The sequence below is a fragment of the Mustela lutreola genome, chromosome 1 (genome assembly GCF_030435805.1).
Source record: "Mustela lutreola isolate mMusLut2 chromosome 1, mMusLut2.pri, whole genome shotgun sequence".
Taxonomy (NCBI): Eukaryota; Metazoa; Chordata; class Mammalia; order Carnivora; family Mustelidae; genus Mustela; species Mustela lutreola.
This window is the reverse complement of record NC_081290.1, coordinates 81010411-81031465: the sequence shown is the minus strand read 5'-3', so window position 1 is coordinate 81031465 and position 21055 is coordinate 81010411.

The following is a 21055-nucleotide window of genomic DNA, read 5'->3' as shown; positions in this document are numbered from 1 at the left end:
TCATTGTGCCCTTCTATGACACCTACTATTGTAGTGTGAGGTTGAGTTAGAAGGGTAGATTGGAACTAGAAACGAAATATTCTTAGTAAATGTTGTAGACTCCCTTAGTGTATCTTCTAATTGATTGGGAATAGTTTGCCATTCTGAATTAAAAATGTATCCCCCATGGAGCTCCTGAGTGGCTAGGTAGGTTGAGAGTCAGACTCTCTTTCTCTCTCTCTCTCTTTCTTTTCTTTCTTTCTTTCTTTCTTTCTTTCTTTCTTTCTTTCTTTCTTTCTTTCTTTCTTTCTTTTTTTTTTTTTAATTATGTTATGTTAACCAACCTATAAGAGTCAGACCCTTGATTTTGGCTCAGGTCATGATCTCAGGGTTATGGAAACAAGCCCTGCATGAGGCTCCATGGCTTGGAGCCTGCTTGAGATTCTCTTTCTCCTCTCCTTCTGTCCCTCCCCTACTCTCACTGTAAAAAAATAAAAATATAAAAAAATTAAAAATAAAGTACTATCCAAACTCAACAGACTGAGAGGATCTTTTTTTTTTTTTTTTTAAGATTTTTTCTTTATTTATTTGACAGAGATCACAAGTAGGCAGAGAGGCAGGCAGAGAGAGAGAAGGAAGCAGGCTCCCTGCAGAGCAGAGAGCCCGACGTGGGGCTCGATCCCAGGACCCCGGGATCATGACCTGAGCCGAAGGCAGAGGCCTAACCCACTGAGCCACCCAGGCGCCCCCAACTGAGAGGATCTTATATCTTATTCAGGATAGTTGTCTACTTCCTCTTAGTAAGGTGTTTATTCACAGTTGTGACAGATGGTGAGACAGACTCTTTTTTGAGAGCAGTGAGTAAGATGTCATCAATATAAGGCCAAAACCATGTTTTTCATGAGGTGTATGGGACAGGTGTCTAGGTGTTATTAGCAAATTCCATGTGCAATCAGAGGGCTATTTAAGTACTCCATAGGCAATCAGAAAAGAGTATACTGTTGACCCTCAAAAGTGAAGGCAGGTTGTGGTTGACAATGCAATGAAATTTTTTACTCAGTAGAACATATTATCCAAGTTTATAACTTCAAATCATCTAACCATGTTTTTTGAATATTATCCACTAAAATGAGAATGATTGGTAGAGGTTTTTTAAGAAAACCAACAGCTTGGTTTAACTATCTTTGGTCTGTATTTATTCTCTACTCATTAGCAGTGGCTTTAAACACAGGCCATATCAGGGAATTGAAAAGTGAGATCTTAGGTTAACTAAACTATAGCAGTTAGCTGATACTGTGGCATATTTACCACCTGTCCTGTAGAGAAAAGTTAACTGGTTCCCATTGGGTGGCATCCACCAGAAACACAGAGCCTTAGATATATTCCAGGAGGTTTCCTACTGACTGAGGAGGTCCATTCTAATAATAATGAAATGAATAGTGGGGAATGGAGGGGAAAACCACCAGGACAGAAGCATCTTTTAATAAAACTGAGCTGATTTTTTTAATAAATAAATAAATACCCCTTAAATTAATTTTTCTCCTACATTATGAGATGATCACACCCTGGAGTCAGTAAGGGTTTTTAAAGCATACGTGTTTCCCGGGATTAGAGAGGTTTGAGCATCTGTGTCCAACAGAGATCCCCCACTATTTATTTTTTGGAGCCCAAACTACAGTTAAGGTGGTAGAAGAGCCTTTATCTTCTAGAAGGGGCCATTTCAGAGACCCCAGATCCTTGTGTGGAGTGGGTCCCTGACACTGGCAAAGATCAAGGGCAAGTGTTGAAGGTAGGGCTGTCTCTGAGGGAGATACTAGCTGTGGTTTGAAATATAACCCCATTTAATATTACAATTATTCCACCAATATAGCAGAGATTCACCAATTTTGGACTCCTTTGTCCCTTAGGACACTATCTTGCTCGTTTTGGGCTTTTGCTTAGAAGAGAGCCTGGATGGTTGGTTTGTTCTGGGAGTGGAGGTAGCTTCCTGTTCTTAGTAATTTTGATCCAGGTTGGGTGGGATATTGTTTTAATAGGCAACACTAGTTCTGAGTTTTTTAGGGATTTTTATCTGTCAAGAGCCTCCCTGAGAAGAAGCCCAGAACTCGGGAATTAATTCAGCTTCCTCCAAACTTGCTGAATCAGTATCTATTTTCTAACATCTTCATCTGACCAAAGACTTGGGCCTTGTCCAACATTTTGCATTGACAGTCAGCTCAGGTATTATGAGACCTAAAGCAGAGTGAGCAGAACTTCAAAACCTAAAAATCCATATTAAAAAGTTTTATGTGGACAGGGGTCCACAACCTCCTCTGGTGGCCATTTCCATCTTACACACTAATTGTATAGAATCCTCTGCTGGGATACCACAGTTTTTCATCTCATACTATGGCATGTAATTGTTTAGTTTTAGCCCCTAATAGGTGTTACTCAGTCACTGGTATATGTCACTCATTCACTCTATATTGCCAGGCAATCACTTTCTCTTTTGGTTCCAGGTAGGTTCTTAGGGAAAGACTGAGCCTCAGGGCAAGAAGGAGGGCATATTTTCATCTCCAAGTGAGAAATGGATCCCCCTTCTTGACCCTTCTTGTCTTTTCTCTCTTTGTTATTTTGGTGATGGTCACCAGCAAAGCTGAGGGTTAATTATTTTCACCCTTATCATGGTTGTGTTATGCTGGCTTTTACTCTACCAGGCATTAGTCCTCTTTTCTGGGGTCCTGCCCCCTCTAGTCTACCAGTAGATTAGTAGAAGGGAACTAGAAGAGGGGAACTATTCTACTGGAGGGTGGGGAAGAGGAGAAGACAGGAAAGAAACAAAGAGTGATTATTTACTAAACAATAATACAATCTTTCTGAAATGGTAGGGCTGAATTCCTGAAGTATTCTTTGAGCCCAGGAAGGTAAATTTTCTAACAAAATTGCAATTTTTAGGATAAGGAAAAATGTTAGGTTGAAAATAGTAGTTAAGGTGGCAAACACTAGTGTCTTCCATGTTAGCAAAATGACCCCAGAAAATCTAGTAAATCTAAGATCATGTTAAAACTTAGAAAATTGTCATTAAACTGTCTGCCAAAAACAAACCTAGATGGTTTACCAGATGAATTCTTTGAAACCTATAATGAAAATGTTTCAGAGATAGGAGAAAAACTTTCAGCTTCCCTTTCTATAAAGCCATCACAATCCTGAAAGAAAAATCTGCTGAAGATGATACAACAAAATAGAAACCTAAGTAGAGTACTATTATTTATGAATATCATTGGAAGATTACTTAATAAGACTTTATAAGTAGAATTCCATAGCATCTTAATAGAGTAATCTACCATGATAATGTAGATAATAACCATCATGCTTGGATGGTTCAATATTTTGAAGTCTATAAATATAAGCCTACCAAGTTATTAACTCAAAGGGCAAAAATATCTGACTAGTTCAATAGATGCCAACATTAGAAAGGCAAAGTAAGGTTAGTTACCTTTGGAGACAATGTGATGATAAAGCTGAACAGCACAAAATAATTAAATTAAAAAAAATACAATGAGAACATTAGTTTACTGATTATAAATTAGTGTGTTAAATTCAATAACTTGTCCTAAATAAAGAGTAACCACTTAAGATATACTCTATAGGAAATGACCAGGAACAGAAGGAAAGATGCAAAAAGATGAAAAACTGTACTTTCTTTTTCATAAGATTTAGTATTTAAAGAAAAATCATGCTATCTGAATGACTGGATGAATTAATATGCTAACAATCAAACCAACTAAAAAATGTTTGTTGTGCTTTGATTTTTAATAAAATGATTCTTAATTTTATCTGAATATAAATATACTAAAGTATTAAAAGAAAAGTGATGAAAACAGCTTGCAAAAAGGGGCAAATATTCTCCAAAAAATTAACTCAGTGAATGAATATGAGAAAGACTTAGAAAAAAAAAGGAATAGGACCGACCAGTGGCTCAGGCACAGGGAATGTGGCTGAAATGGTGTGGATTTGGATATGCAGTACCTTCTGGGCACCTGCTAAGTCTTTTCCTAAAAAGAATGTGAAGTCATTGAGATATTCTATCCAAAAATAGGATAGTATCAGAGTTTGCTTTGAAAAGACCATTGCCATAGTATTATTTAATAAAGGACGTAAACACGGGTAAAATATGAAAAAAAAAGTTATAGAGGAAGTCCCAAAAGTTTGAAAAGATATTATGTTTTTTAATAATTGCTTGAGAAAAGTCTACTATTACATTCAAATAAGGAATTTAAGCTAATCGATCACAAAATCTTTTATTTCTTTAAGCCTTTTGGAAGTTGCTCTTTTGCTTTTTGGCAATTGATATAGTAGAAAAGTTTTCAAAGGTATAGATTCTCGTTCATGTGTTTGTTGGTAACAATGTGCTGTTCTTTTTAAGGTGGTTGCTTAAAATTTTTGACTTCAAAGTCATAATATAAAATTCATACCAAGGTATACCCAGTATAGAAATCCTCTTATAGTTTTCCAGATACATGTTAAACACTCTTGGTTTTCACACTTAGACTTACTCTCAGATTAGAAAACTTTTATTATTTTGTACTAGCATTATTTCTTCTCTATAGTTTGTTTTTTATTTTTTAAATCTATGGTCAATCTACTTTTAAAATTACCAAATATAATTAGTTTTAGTATTTTATTTACTTATGTTTTTCCTGTTTTCCTACTTTTTGACTTCTTACTATTTAGATTTTCTACCATTTATAGCTTGCTACTTACTATGAAAACCGGGATTTAACTTTACTTTGGTTTTCATTTTAATGGAGTCGTTCCTCGACTTAATTTGTTATACATCTATCATTTTCTCCTTTATGGAGAACGTGAAATACTTTAGAAAAGGTCTGTTTAGAAAAATGTTTTTAGACAGAGTAGTTTATTCAAAATACTTTGTTCATTACTACTCTTTTTCTCTTTAGCAGCATTTCCCCCCTGAATCCTATGATAAATACTATTTCTCTATTTCTATTTCCTCTATATGTTAAGTAAATTTGTTCTTTTTGGGCTTTCTGAAATGTTTCTTTCTAGCAGTAAATCCCAAATCAAATGAATGGATGTCAGAATTAATCACATGTTTAGGGGCAGAAGAGAACAATCAATAAGATGATATGAAACAATCAGAAAATTGTATAAAACTTTTTTTAAAAAACATAATATAATCATTACCTTGGCCAGTAGATCTAACTATTTAAGAACAACATAAATACTGACAGACTCCTTCCTCAGCCAAACTTTTTTCAGGCTCCTCTGAGCCCTCTTCTTGGTGAGGTCTCTATCTTGTCTCCCATTGTCACTGTGGCTGCATAGCCCAAGTTTTAGCAAAAATCCTGTTAAATAAGTTTAGCAGGAATCCCCCTGCTATTGATGCCTCCTTTTAGTAACTTTCCATCCACTAACCCCCTCCCTGCTCCTTGAATGTAAATCTCCATTCATCCTTGCTGTATTAAGAATGGAGCTCGATTCTATAATGAAGTCTCTTTTCCCCTATTGCAATAGTTTCCAAATAAAGTCTGTTTTTACCACTAACTACTGTCCAGATTTAGTTTCCTTAAAAGTACATTTTAATAACATATACAAAAATATATGGAAACTTGAGACAAAATACTAGAAGAATAAGAAATAAAAAGAATTTCTTTTCATTTCTATTCTTTTCCTTTCTTTCTTTCTTTCTTTCTTTCTTTCTTTCTTTCTTTCTTTCTTTCTTTCTTTTTTAATGGAATTAGGTATGCTTCGCTCATGGGGAAATAAAAACAAACAAACAAAAAACAGGACAAAATAGTTAAGGAAAAGCCAGAACAGTGGGGTGTAAGCTGTAACATCCTCCAGAAAACCTTGCCTTATTAAGCTAATTGGTTTCTGTTTGCTTCCTCTCTGGCCCCAGGTGCTTTCAGCTCTGCTCTGTAGGCAGTCCCGGTTTCTCCAGGAGGGTGTGAGTGCATTACTCAGTGTGCACAAATACTCAGTAAAAGCTAACTTCCTAACTGCCCAGAGCTGAACTGACCTGCACAAAACTACAGAATTGCTAAATAGGGAGTAAAGCCAAGTGGACCACCTGCTCCTTGTTCCAGCCTTGGAGATCTTTCATTGACTATACCGTGTGAGAGTGGACAATCTGAATTAACAAAAGGGAATGAGGGATGTCCTATTTCATATTGATAGCATTAAAAACAAACATCTTTCCCAGGGCGTTTTAACACATATTTATACCAGGATATGCACTACCTCCGTTACGTAAACATAATTTTAATAATTACTATTTTTAATAATGACAAAGAATGGGTAAATATGCATTTTACTCTCAATTAAAAACTTACTATTTTGAAAATTGATTAAACATTACATGAAACTTTATGACTTATAAAAAAGTGCTGTTTTAGAGAATTCATTGGTATACTCAAAAAATAATCTCCATAGAATGACTTTTGTGAACAGGATTGTATAAAGTCTAATTCCTGATGTGACAAGTAAAAATATGTGAGTATTCACAATCTATGTTGTTATACATAGGATTTAGGGCATAAATTAACATTATACAAAAGTGTGATTTGTGATAATGAAAGTTACAAATAGAATGATTTTAACTTCGTTTATCTGGAAAATCTTCTTAAAACTCTTGATTTTTCCCACCTTCTTAGGAACATGTATAGCAACTTTAGCTGGAATTACACTATTAAGTGCCTAAGAGCTCATTTTATGCAGTTAGACAATGTTATCTTTACTCTCTGTCAAAACACATTCTTTAATCATGAATATCTTTCATTTTTATTTTTATTTTTATTGTGGCTGAGATTAAAAAATAACTCATGATTGAAATTTTTATGCAGTGGATTTTTAGGTCACCTAGATACCTTACTTGATATTCCAAAAATGTTATTCTATATTTGAGTCCTGTAAACTCCATCTAGATAGAAGTCTTCTTAGAATAGAAACAGATTGTTTGACATTTGGTTGTTCTTTATTTTGATAAAAGTGATGCATAGAAAGAAGTTTATCTTTAAAAAAATTTTTTTGGCGGGGCGCCTGGGTGGCTCAGTGGGTTGGGCCGCTGCCTTCGGCTCAGGTCATGATCTCAGGGTCCTGGGATCGAGCCCCACATTGGGCTCTCTGCTTGGCAGGGAGCCTGCTTCCTCCTCTCTCTGCCTGCCTCTCTGCCTGCTTGTCATCTCTCTCTGTCAAATAAATAAATAAAATCTTTAAAAAAAAATTTTTTTTTGGCAAGTGAGCTTAAGAAAAGAAGTTTTGCTCAAGGATTTGGTCAGGCTTAATATCAGACAAAAAATCAGCTGGGATTGATAATGGAAATAGCAAGAGATTACTTTCTTCATTTTACCAGCGCTTATAAAAAGATCAGTTTTCTAAGCAATACTTACTGAACAAAAATTAAACATTTCACACACTTTTTTTACTACAGGAAGAAATGACAAGATCCCAGTGTTTTTGAAAGTGGGGTCTTAATGGCTCTGTACTATTTAATAATAAGACAGCAAGTGGATTTCTGTGCAAGTTCAATTTTTGGGTATGCCAAAGAAACTAGAGTTAACAGCTAAATAAATAAATCATGTTCAATACCTTGGTTGAGTTTAACAAAATTTATTTAGCTGGTTGAAAAGATTGCTAGGGACATTGTAGGTAAGGTTTCTAAATGTAATTGGGAATGTCAAAACGAATCATAACAAAATGTACGACTGTGCAGGTTTCTGCTTTGCACCAGACATTTCTAATGCATGGTATAGTTACACAAAAAAAGCCTTCAGTGTCAGTTATGGAATTGTATGATAGAGAAAAATTCATTTTTCTTTCCTTTATGATAACACGTTTTAATGGCTTTAGCTATATGAAAGCACTTTTTTAATACAAAGGCCATGAATTATATGAACCGTGCATGAGAATTGAGTGGAAAAAAGTAATTTTCAATATGCTAATGCCAAACTGTATTGCTTGAAACAGAGCAGTCCAATAGAAATACAGAATAAGTCCTACATTCAATGTAAAATTTTCTAGTATCCGTGTACAAAAGAGTAAAAGAAACAGGTGAAATTAATGATGATAACATATTTTATCTAACCCCAACTATCCAAGATGTTACATCTCTTTAGCATGAGATCAATATAAAAATTATTGATATTTTACATATTTTTCTATACTTGCAACTCTGGTGCCTATTTTATACCTATGGCATATTTCAATTTAGACCAGCCACACTTCCAACACATATTAGACAGTACAAGCTTAGATGAAAATACCTACATTACTTCTTCATTTCATTTCAATACTAAAATGTTCTCATAGGTTTACATGCATCTGTCATCATATTAAATAGTGATTAAAGGTGAAAATTTAGTCATATGGCTGGGATATTTCTCTGTAAAACTTAAATATTGACTCATAAAAATTAACATTTTTCTAATGGAAATGTTTTCTTTGTTTATAATAGTTAAGAACTGAAAGGCATAGCCTGCAGATATTATTTTTATATTAATGGATTGTCTTAATATTATAAAAGCCTCTATCAGGTGTCTTAACATTTCTTTAAGGTATAAGATGGATATGCACTCATACCATTTCATGGGAGGTATGCTTATAATTGAAATTTCATGTATCTTCTCTATTTTCAAAGGATTGAAGGATTCATACTCTCACAAGCGCTAAAAACTATTTAATTTACCTGGTCATTCTCTGTCACAGTTTCTTATCTTACTGAATGACACTCTAATTCCTTACCTTGTCTGTTACCACTCATCAAGAGATAATGAGCTGACCCTTCTCCAAACGCTTAGTCTGAACTACAGATAACACTGAATATTTGTTGGTGAGAAAAGTGGATAATAGGTATGTTTAAGAGATGGGCAATATCTGGACAGGGACAAAATAATTGTGGGTGCTCCTTAAGGGCAATGCTGTCGGCTCCGGCAGGCTATGAAAAGAAGATGGAGAATCAAATCACAAGAACAACTTATTCATATCACCTTAAAAAGCACTAATCAACTGGTTTGGCTTAAAAAAAAATAAAAAGTCTGAAACATACTTTTTGATACGAGTAAAGGAAACTTGAGGTGGTTAATAGCAAATAGTCCATCTCATAGTTAAGGTTCATAGTCAATTTTATATTTTTTAAAGTTCCATTTTATTATTTCTTTGAGAGAGGGAGAAAGAGCATTAGCAGGAGGGGCAGAGGGAGAAAGAATCCCAAGCAGACTTCATGCTGAGCACAGTGCTTGCTGTGTGGCTCTATCTCTTGGCTCTGAGATCACCACCTAAGGGAAACCAAGAGTCAGATGCTTAACTTACTGTGCCATGTAGGCACACCCATAGTCAAATGTAGTAAGTTAATTCAACTGATTAATAATAGTTAAGTTCTTAAATTTAATAGTTCAAAATCACCATAAACCCGTTGTCTTTTTATCTCATATCAACATGTTCATTTTGTCCCAACAGTGTAGATATATCTGCTGCTAAACGTTTTAATTGCCATTTTAAGTTTTAAATGTCATAATAATGGACCACATTATTTGAAAATTTAAGCCTTCTATTCTTTCAAGGTTCATTAAACACAAACACTTCAAGTCATAGTCATAATGCACAGGTCAAGAATTGGTACCCTCATTTTGAAAGTGGTAATTATTCTCTGTTCTGTATTGCCAGTGTAGAATGGAATGAGAGCTAGTATCAGCCCTTGAAAAAATAAGCATGATGACTTGAAAAAGTAATAGATAATTCTCATCAAAAGAAGAAAAATTTATGGTAACATATTAAAATGTACATTGAAGGAATGTAAATGCTAACTATCCATTTTAAGTCAGGAATTACAATTAGTAAAATTAAAATATAAAACACAAATTGCATGTAATTCTATTATGAAACATTGTATTTTTTCACAAATTTAGTAAAATCTTTGATACACATTTTTAACAAGTTGCATGTACCAAAACTTCCATGTAAAGAAAAAATAAATATCAACTAATAGCTATGGTTACTAGGTTAATGGTATATGCATAAAAGACTAATTTTCTCCACCCCATTACTTAAAAACTGCAGCTTTGCTTCTAGATGTAAACAAAACAAACAAAGCAAACAAACTGAAACCACTCAGAATGATGGTTTTAACCACACTGTAGTGTTTTAACCAGTTTCAGAAGGATCCTCAGAACCCTGTGAGTCTTCCCAGTAAAGGGGACCCAGCGACTTACAACATGCAATGACAGAGGGACACACTGAAAATACTGATCTTGAAGAGTCATTTGAAATCATCTAATATTGACCCTTCATGTTATGGCTAAAGAATATTTGGTGATTTTGTTTGCTAAATAAATTTATACTCATAAATTCTACATTCTTATTTTTTATCAAAAGAGAATTCTAGAGCTAGAACTAGGCAGAAACACAGTTTATGACAACGTGAGCCAGCGTCAAGACTACTGTCCAACTTACTGTTGAGGGGAAAAGCCCTCTCTTTCTCCACTGAGCTTGCCATTATGAAGATCTGGAATCTGAAGTTTGTGTTGTCATCTTTCGAAAATGCAAGGAGACAGCCAGTTTAAGAAGCAAGATAACACTGACTTCTTGTAACTATTAGTTATCATTTGTCCAACCACATGGCTCCATTGGGAGCTGCTGTTCCTGCTGTGTCTGATCCTGCTGCCAATCCTATATCTGGACTTTTTAATTAAGGAAGATAATTAATTCATTTTTTTTCCTAATACAGTTTTGATTTGGTTTTTCATTACTTCCAATTGCAAGAGTCTTAGTTGATTAAAGATATTAAAAATGGCAAGTCTTATCAAGGTCTTAAAATGGCCTCCAATTAAATTGTATAGTGGAGGTTAGTGCAGGGAAAAGAGTCTTATCAACTGGCTTTCAGTTTATTGTTCTTGCATCCATAAAATGTTGTATTCCTCGATTATCTAAGATGATTCCGTAGTGTGGAATGTTGGCTATGTGAGAAGCCTCATCATGGCATCTGGGGGCTGAGATTTAGTTATTTATTGACAGTACCTTCACTGAATGGAGAAAACATCCTTGTCACTCCTTAGTGATATACAAAGTGTGGTTTTTGGATCTTCTGAAATAAACATAATATGAGGAAAGCAATAGCAAATTAAGAATCAAAGACAATAAGTTCAAAAAGTGTAGCAGATCTTATCAGAGTTCAAACTACCCTCTTACCATCTGTGAGGTACTGCCTCCCCACAGTGCCTCCCTGCAAAAGGATTACAACCCCCCCCCCCCACAAAATTTAGAGGTGGTCACATGTCCTGATCCCATCAGTGAAACGTGAGCAGAAGTTATGCATGTCAGTGGGATATCCGGTAATGTTTACCCACAACCTGACTAGGCTACAGCACGGAGAACTTAAACACAAATTTGGTGATTCTGCGAAGAGATTCTGTGGATATGATTATCAGCTACAATCAGTTAACTTTCTGTAAAGGAGATTATCCTGGGTAATCTGAATGGCATAAACGAATCAGATAAAAGGCCTTAAAAACAGAACTGGGTTTTCAGTAAACAAGAAGAAATTTTCCCTGTAGACTGCAGTGCCAACTCTTGAAAGAAATTCCAGGTTTTCCAGCCTGCCCCTCTTGACAGTCTCCCTACTTCCCCTACAGGTTTCAGACTTGCCTAACCAGTGCAATAAATCTCTGAGTCTCTTTCCTGCAGATTCTGTTTCTCTGGAGAAACCTTGACTGTCACAGCTTCAGGCAGAAGTTTTAAGGACCAGCAGCAAGTAGTGCTCATTTCTCTTTTCTCTCTCTCACAAGTTCAACAAGATTGCAAAATAAAAACTAGAGCCAGCCAACCATCAAAACAACATGAGGCAGAGACTCAGGGATTCAAGTAACCTGCAATGGATGCCTATGGTATGTAATAGGATAAAAAAAAAAAAAAATACATTTTAATTTTTTGCAAACTACTGTGATCTTGAGGTTGCTTCTTATTACATCATATTTTAACTTACATGGACTGACTCGGGAAATGAGGTAGAATATATATGAAACTGAACTACTTAGGGCGCGTGGGTGGTTCAGTTGGTTATGCGTCTGCCCTTCTACTCAGGTCATGATCCCCGGGTCCTGGGATTGAGCCCCATGTTGGCATCCCTGCTCAGTGGGGAGTCTACTTCTGCTTTTCCCTCTGTCAATCCCCCTGCTTGTGCTCTCTCTGTCTCTGTCTCTAAATGAATAAATAAAACCTTAAAAAAAATACTGAGCTCCTCTGTCTTTTCTGAAAAGTCTTTTACCCTACAGTCTGCTGTATATCAGTTAGGGTTGATGTGGAGTCTGCCTCCTGGATAAACCCTATGTGTGATGTTTCACACATCACACACCAATGGTTTACAGAGGCTTGACCTGGCCAGACTAATGGGGGAAAACTGCCCTCAGCACCCCATACTTGGGGCTCTATCAGTGCACTGAAGTAACTCAAGGGAGCTGAGGTCAAGGACTCAGCTTTCACCCTCTCGTCAACCCTCTCCTGCCCTCTCCTCTCCCCCCTACCCTGCCGCTGGTGCCATGATCTTACACATTTTCCCAGCTCAGGTGCCTCCAACTAAATGTTCTCAGCATGCGCCCCTGCCAACATCTCCTTAGCAGGAAGAGGGGAAAAAACCTCCAAGGTATATTTCCCACTCTGACCCAATACTTAGTACTTTTCCATTCTTGGTACTACCCCCTCTCTTTCCCGGGCCCGGGGCCTCTTATTTGGGGCTCCCTTAGCACAAAATGATCCTCAAGTCTGTATGGATCGACTTTTCCCTCTCCAGAAGTCATAATCCGGGACAGAATGAAACGTTGAGGAACTGCACCTACTGCCCTTTAACCTCTTGTTTATATTCTTGTGGTATTTAAAGGCTTGATGGTTTCTCTCACTTTGGTTTCTTGTCTGAACAGACTACTCAGACACCAGGCAGCTCAGCTGTCTCTAGCTCGGTACAACTCATAACAGTCACAACTGTCTACAAATGTCACAGAATCATTTCTGACTCCTTTATTTTTCTCGTTCTCACATCCAACCCACCACGGAATAATATTGGAATATAGTCAAAAGGGATTGTGATCATTTTCATGACTTCTGGTACTGTGCCCAGGCGCCCTGGCACATTACCTCTCACGTGCACTAGTATTAATATAATTGTAGTTCTGCCTTTTTCTTGACTCCTACTGTTGTCTAACTGCAGCCTATTCTCAAAACAATAGCTATAGTGATCCTCTGAAAACATAAGTCAGATCATGCTGCTTCTTAGATCAAAACCTGCAATGGATTCTTATTTCCCTAAGAGTAAGAGCTGACATCCTTACAATGACTAACAAAGTTCCCATGTTATGCCCATCCTCTCTCTGACCTTGTCTTTTGTTTCTTCTCCCATTTTCCCTGCTGACTTCTCTTCTGCACCCATCCACCAGATTAAATTCTGCCAATTCTTTATTCCTTTTCTGGAAAGCCATACTACATTGCAGAATAATTTGATAAACCATTCACAAACAATGGCTTATAAGGCATACTCTATCACCTGTAATAGATCATGTTTAATTTTCACAGACGCTTTCATTGTCTAACTCAAAGGATGTCTTGTCCAGCAATTTTAGTCAGGGATACAGAGCCAAATGGGGCATGTTACCAAGAACAAAGGCCTTTTGGGTCATGTTTCTAGTCATAACTCATAAGCAAATTATACATAAAAAGAGCTATGAATAAGCAAATATCGTGGATAAGTTTCTTTTTGTCAGATAACAGGAACATAGTTGACATTTTTAAAAAGATTTTATATATTTATTTTAGAGAGAGAGAGAGAAAGTAAGAGAGCACAGGAGAGGGGAGAAGATCAGGAGAAGCAAACTCCCCATGGAGCTGGGAGCCAGATGTGGGATTCAATCCCAGGACTCTGGGGTCATGACCTGTGCCGAAGCTGGTTTTTTAACCAACTGAGCCACTCAGGTGCCCCATAGTTGACATTTTGGTTTACTTTGCTGTGAACCAGTTTACATAACCTAGTGGACATTAATATGAGTATATGAATGCCAGGGGAATGCAACCATGTATGGAATCTATTTTATATTATATTCATAATGTATATGTACATTTTCACACATATATATGCACATACATAGTAAGTTATAGAAAATAAAAGGAAGTATATACTCTTTTAATTATTAAATGACAACAATTTGACAAATTTCAGTTAAGTTAATTTGGCCAAATAGAGAGAGAGGGGAAACTAAGATGAAATTAATTCCGTATTTCTACTTCTAATTTGATAAGAAAATATAATTACTTTTAATTTAATCACTTTTGGTTTAAATTAATGTATTTTAAATTTTGGCAACTTGAAAAAAAATATAATTTGTATTAAAATTGTGAGGACCTGTTCAATGACTTGGACTATCAGACTGGATATTGTCTGCCCTATTGTAATCCATAATAAATGAAGAGATTAAAAATGCAGTCCAAAATTTCTTCCAAAAATAAAGAAAAGAATTTAGTTTACCCAGACTCTTTATTTTGTCCCATATCTAAGTATTTATACAGATGTTAAACTTTAGATTTTCCATTATGTTGATTGATTCCAGTCATCTTAAGAATATTCCTCTCCATAGATGTCAGCACAATGGGTTTTTAAAAAGCTGTTGTTCTGAGTGATGATCATCAAGGGAAGGAATACGACATTTCCAGGAGGATTTTAGCATTTCTATAAAATGTAAGATTCACTCATGGTGGTAGATAGAAATGTATAATAACATCAAATATATGAAGTACTTATAATGAGGTCTCAAACACTTGATCATAGGCAAAAAAAACAAAAAAACAAAAAAACCAAACAACTAAAGAGAAATACTTTCAGAGTATTTTAGGTATTTAAAGAACAAAAATCTTTCTCAGTGCTGTTGTAGTCCTCAAAACACAGTGAAGTTCACTGCAGTAGGAAATGTCTCTGCTGATTTAGATAAATGTGGCCTCATTCCAATAAACTCTATTATTCTTTTTATCCAATTGAAAACCTACCACAGGTTTTTACTGTTGGCTGTCAGAGAGAGCAGAAATATTTCATAAACCATAGTGGGCTTATTAAGTTGACCCCAATTTTAGCTTTGGGGTAGTTTACTTCATGGTTAAAAATGTATCCCCCCTTTCTTTATAATGGAAGACATAATACAAATGTTGTTTTGACAACCTAATGTTGATGCTACCTCCCAAGCCATGTGTTGGTGTTACTATACCAATCTGAGCTTACAAACCAGTGCAGGAATGAAAGATGTGAGATATGCTGTTGATAAGAAATTTACATTTAAATGTACTTAAAGTAAATTGGTCTTTTAAAAATTTGATGATTCTAATGTTTAATTTATGCATATGCTGTTTGCTTGTCATAATAAAATAAATAAGGAAAAGTCAGACATAAAAATCATGTCATGAAAAACTTTGGATCCCTTTTTGAGGTTTACTCTAAGTCAGACACTGTTAGATGAACTTAAAATATACTCAGATCTTTAATTTGTATAAGAATCCTATGTGTGAGGGATTATTGTTACCATTTGACAGACAGGAAAATTAGGTAAGTTTCCCAAAGCCTCAGGTCTATTGAGTATCAAAGGGGAATTCAAACCTGGACACCATGATTCCAGAGGCTAAGTAAGCTCTTAACTGCTGTTTCAAGATCAATTTGGATAAAATGTAAATAAAAAGGTAAAATAAAATTAGTAATAGATGAAAGAAAGTTAGAGATAAAGGAATAAAGAAGGATGTATTGATCAATAAAAAGTAGATTAAAATATAATGTGTAAATTATAGAGAAAATGCAAAATAAGTTTAAGAATAATAAAATAAGGGAATTCATAATTAAAGTGTTAACGTTGTATTTGAATTAAATCACACTCATACAAAAGACTGTTAAGACAATGAAAACTATGTTAAAAGAAAAAAAAAGTTGAGTAAGGTAACAACAGGAAGTATACATCTTAACACAGTGACCTAATTCAGAAGCAAAAATAGTTACAATGTGGTCAGGGTTCTGGATCTCTGCCTGGTTCCTTCCTTCTCTCATACATTCATGCATTCCTCAAATATATCTTGAGTGCTTTCCACGCCATAGGCACTGATGGAAGCACTGAAGATCCAAGGTGAACAGAGCAGACCAAGGCCTCTCCCTCAATTGAGTTCATGTTTTCGTGGTTATGGAGGGAACAATCATAAATACATTTGTAAGTGACACAAGGTGTATTAAATGCTGTCAGGAGAAGTAAAGTGCAAGACAGGAGTACTGGGGATCACAGTGTTGGGTACGGTGATTAGGCAAGTGGTACGTCAGGAAATAATTGGAGAGGCCATTTATATATCCAGGAGAATAATTTTTCAATCAGAAGTAACTTTCCTGGGCCTGGAGTATGTCTAAAGTCCTTCAAAGAAAGTAAAGAGGCCAAAAGACTGAAGCAGGGGTATACGTTTCCTGGTTGCTGTAACAAATGCCCACAAATATGGTAGCTTAAAATAACAAAAACTAACTCTGGAGGCTGGAATTCTGAAATAAGGTGCTGGACCACACTCTTTCTGGAAACTCCGGGGGAGATTCTAGTTCATGGTTTTCCAGATTCCGGTGGCCACATGTGTTCCTCAGTTTGTGGCCAGATATCTCCAATTTCTGTCTTCACATGGCTTTGCATATACAGGTGATTGCATTTATGGCCCTCCCAGATAATCCAGGATAAACAGATCCTCCCATGATGCTTAACCCAATCACCTTTTTTGTCTAAGGTAAAATTCACAAGTTTCAATGATTTGAGATGTAGGACTTTTGGGAGGAGACATTTTTCAGCCTACCTCAAAGGTCAATTTGACTAAAAGCAGGAGTGAGGAGAGAGCAGGGGCATGATAGGGTGGGAGCAGAGGCTGCAGGTGACATAATTATATAGGCTTTTACCCTGAGTGAGATGAAGGCACTGGACAAATTTGAGCAGATAATCGACATCATCCAATTTATATTTTTAAAGGAAAACTCTTAGTCTTCTGTTGAGAACAGATTGCGGGGGACAGGAATGGAAGAAGTTGACCAGTTTGAAGTTTTATTGCAATTCTTTGGGTGACATGTACGCTGGAGTCAAGGGGGCTGGGTAGTGATGGAAGTAGTGAGAATGGTTCCATTCTACATATGAGTTGAAGGGGTACTGACTTCTCAAATGCTTTGAAACTGGAACACCATTTTGCAGGAGGTCCTCGAGAGGATTGGTTATTAGGAAAACATCCTCCATCATGGAGTTTTGCAAGATCAGAGGGCCTTTGGTCTTTTCCTATGGTAACAACAACATCTAACATCTTACATTTAGTAATGTATGCGAAGCTCTTCCACTCATACGTGGCAGCTGACTTTTCACTTGAGAATCTCCTAGATAGCATGTACTCTCACATGTCTATAGAATGAGCTAGTAAATGAACATTTAGCATTGAGTGAACCTAGCAGATCCAGAAATTCGAGTCTTTGTAACTGTAAAAACAAACAAAGATTTCTGTGATCATGAGGAATGATGTTGAAAAGAATTAATAAAATAAATAAATTAGCAATAAATATGGAATATCATCTGAGCTTTTCTTTTGGCATGTAACACTGGCAGATCTGGTGTGGGGGTTGGGGGAGTGCTATAGAGCAAAGCTGTAAACTGGTGGCATGTTGGTGGAATTCAGTCCACAGATTTGTCATATTTACATAATAAAATGTTTGAATTTTTCAACATTTAGCAATGGAGCATTTCCATATAAAAATCGAAGTTTTGTGTATAAATCTCTATTTCCAGCTTGAGAAATGGAAAAATTGTGTCCATGTTCCTATATAACACTATCCTGTTGAAATCTTGCACTAAGGCCCCAATTTAGAAAATGCCCATAGTTTCTTCCCTCCCTCTTAATGAACTTATGGAGCTCTCTGCCCTCCTGTTCCAATCTGGCTGCTTACAAAGACTTTCTCTACACAGCTGCCATGTTGGGTTATCCCTTCTTTGTCATCCTCAGAATTTTGCTCACCTCTGTTATATGCCTCATTTCTAGGATCCCAATATGTACGGTTTCCCAATTTATTCTTCATTTGGTGGAGCATATTTGCAATAGTTAGAGAACCAACTGGAAAGTTTGAGGGAACATAGTCTACCACCCCACTTCTCACCCCAGTTACAAATGTGGAGGTTTTATAAAACCATCTCCATTTTAATAATTTGCTTGAAAGACTCACAAAATCACTGAAAGCTTTTTCACTCACGATGATGATTTATTACAAGGAAAGAAACAGAGATTAGCCAAAGAAAGAAACACCTAGGGAAATCCTCCTCTCCCTGTGGAGTCAGGACGCATTAGTTTCCAGGCATCCGTGTGTGATAATACATAGGAAGTATTGGCAACCAAGGAAGCTGCCCTGAGCTTTAGTGTTCTGCTCGTATCGGGAGTTCCATTCCACTGGCATGATTGATGGATTGATTACAAACACGGTTGATTGCATCCTCCAGGTTGATTGACATGTGACCCAAAATCCTCACCGATGCTGCATTATTTGTCTTTCTGGTATGGCCAGCTCTCACGGTCATTCACACTGTTAGACTGTCTGGCATGACCGAAGGCCAGCAGGTAAACACAGACATTCCAATTAGGCATAAAATTCCAAGGACAAAACCTTTCTCTGAGCAAGGCCAAATTTTGTTACTATTACATAGTGCCTTCATACGAATGGTACTTGGAAGTCAAAGATACGTAGAAAATTGTTGAAATGTACAAGGATCGCAAATCTGGCAGGATAAAGAATTTTACTCTCTCCCTTCAAGCAGTTCAAACCAACACACAGTTTTTACTTAGAAGGCATTATTCCAGGTTTTAATGATGTTTTAAGAATTCTGATACCGTTCTGACTCTTGATCAATTATAAATGACTAGCTTTTGCTCTCTGATGTTTTTAGAATTTCTTCTGTATCTCTAGTATTCTAACATTTCGCAGTTATGAGCCTTGGAATGAGTCTTTTTCATTCATTAAATTAGGATTTGGTTGGCCTTTTTAACTTAGAGCCTCATGTTCTTAAGGTTTGGAACATTTATTTGTATTATTTCTGTGATAATTCTAACTTGCCATATTCCCCCCCCACTCATTTTGGGACTCCTATTATTCACAAAATGAACTTGAATTATTCAGTAATGTCAGCTTCTTTTCCTTACATTTTCATCTGTCTTTTATACTATTTCAGAAAGAGGTTTTTATTCAATTCTCTCTTAGAAAGATTTGGGCTTTTTTTTTTTTTTTTAAATTCTACTATCATAGGTTTAATTCAAGAGTATTTTGTTTATTTTCTGAGTGTTCCTTTTATAGCATCCTGGTTTTATTTTACTGGTACACTGTCTTCTCTTTGCATTTAAAGATACTAAATTTAGAGTTTTTGAGTTTGTTTTTTTTCCTTGCTCTTAAAATTATCCATTAAGGGTTTTGTTTGTTTGTTTGTTTGTTGCTTGTTTTTTTTTTTTTTTTTTTTTTTTTTTTGTTAGTTTGTTTTGGCTCTATGATTTCTGTAAGTGACTTTCCTCAAACTCAGGACATTTCTTATAGTTTAGTCATATTTGTTATCAAAGCATAATTATGGGGATGCCTGGGTGGCTCAGTTGGTTAAGTGGCTGCCTTTGGCTCAGGTCATGATTCCAGGATCCTGGGATTGAGTCCTGCATCAGGCTCCTTGCTCAGCAGGGAGCCTGCTCCTCTCTCTGCCCCTGCCTGCTTGTGCTCTCTCTCTCCCCCTAACCAAAAAAAAAAAAAAAAAAAAAAAGCATAATTATGGAAGAAGTTCCATATGAATGGGTGGCATTTATTGACTGGCAGATTCTCCCTGCAAGGGTAATCAGAGGGGGGTCTGTTTTCTCATTAGGAACACTAGTTGTTTATGGGATTTGTTTGGTCAGATGAGATGCAAAAGGGTGGGAATCCTTCACATTCCTACTAGGAATGTCTGGTGTTTATCATTTTGTTGGGGAGGTCTACAGTGCAGCATATAAATTTTAATATTCTCTGGATGAAATTATTTACTACCACCGTTGATGATTAAGATTATAAACTATGTGATTATTTACTACCACCGTTGATGATTAAGATTATAAACTATGTGGTTCAATATTTCTAGGGAGTAAACTTCTAGTCTTTCACCAAAGTGGAAAGAGATTATTGCCTGTTTGCTCATACTGGTGGTCTCTGTGAACATAATTGCTTGTCGTATAAACTTTCCAACAATCTTTCCTAAAACCAGTGTCATACAGACCGCCTACCTTGTGAGGGTCTGATTTCTCCAAAAGCTGATTCTTCGCATTACTGTGTAGGATGAGTCAACCTTCTTTTGTTGCCCTACTTCATTGCAAGCTACAGTTTTCAGTTTTTCTCATGTAACTAGCATAATTCTTTATCAAATTTCAGCTTGCAAAATACAGTTGGCAGCTCTTACCTGCTAGAGTCTTCTCTTGTTCTCTTTTCCCTTGGATTTGCGCTAGTTTTTTAACCTCTTTGATACCATTTTAATGGGGCTTCAGAAGATTCTGGAGAAACACTTGTATATGCATCCTGCCTTGCAGCGCCAGAAGTCAAAATTGACTATTGACCGATGCGGGGAGCAAGCCAAACTAAACTGTGAGCATAGGATAACCACTTCAGGGTTTATTCCTTCTACCCAAAGAACAGAATAATAAATTACATTTCAATTGAATACTAGAATTGTATATGTAATATGGAATAATTCTTCAGTTATGGCAGATTTGTTCTGCATAATCTGGGGGTCTTTATTTTAGAGGTACTCGTATATTTATTTTAGAGCATTATACACATATATTTCCTTAAACATATCCACTTATACATATACTCATCCCATTGTTATTACAAATTGCGTTTATTGTCTCCAAAGACTTGGATCAGGAACCATAGACTAGGAGTACAGAGATTGATAAAATATAATTTTACCTTCAAAGAGATCATAATTTAGCAGAGATCCTATGTGTGTACAAATAATTTGGACACTAGAAACTTGGGTATCAAACAAGCTTTAGGCATCGGAACACAGTAGAC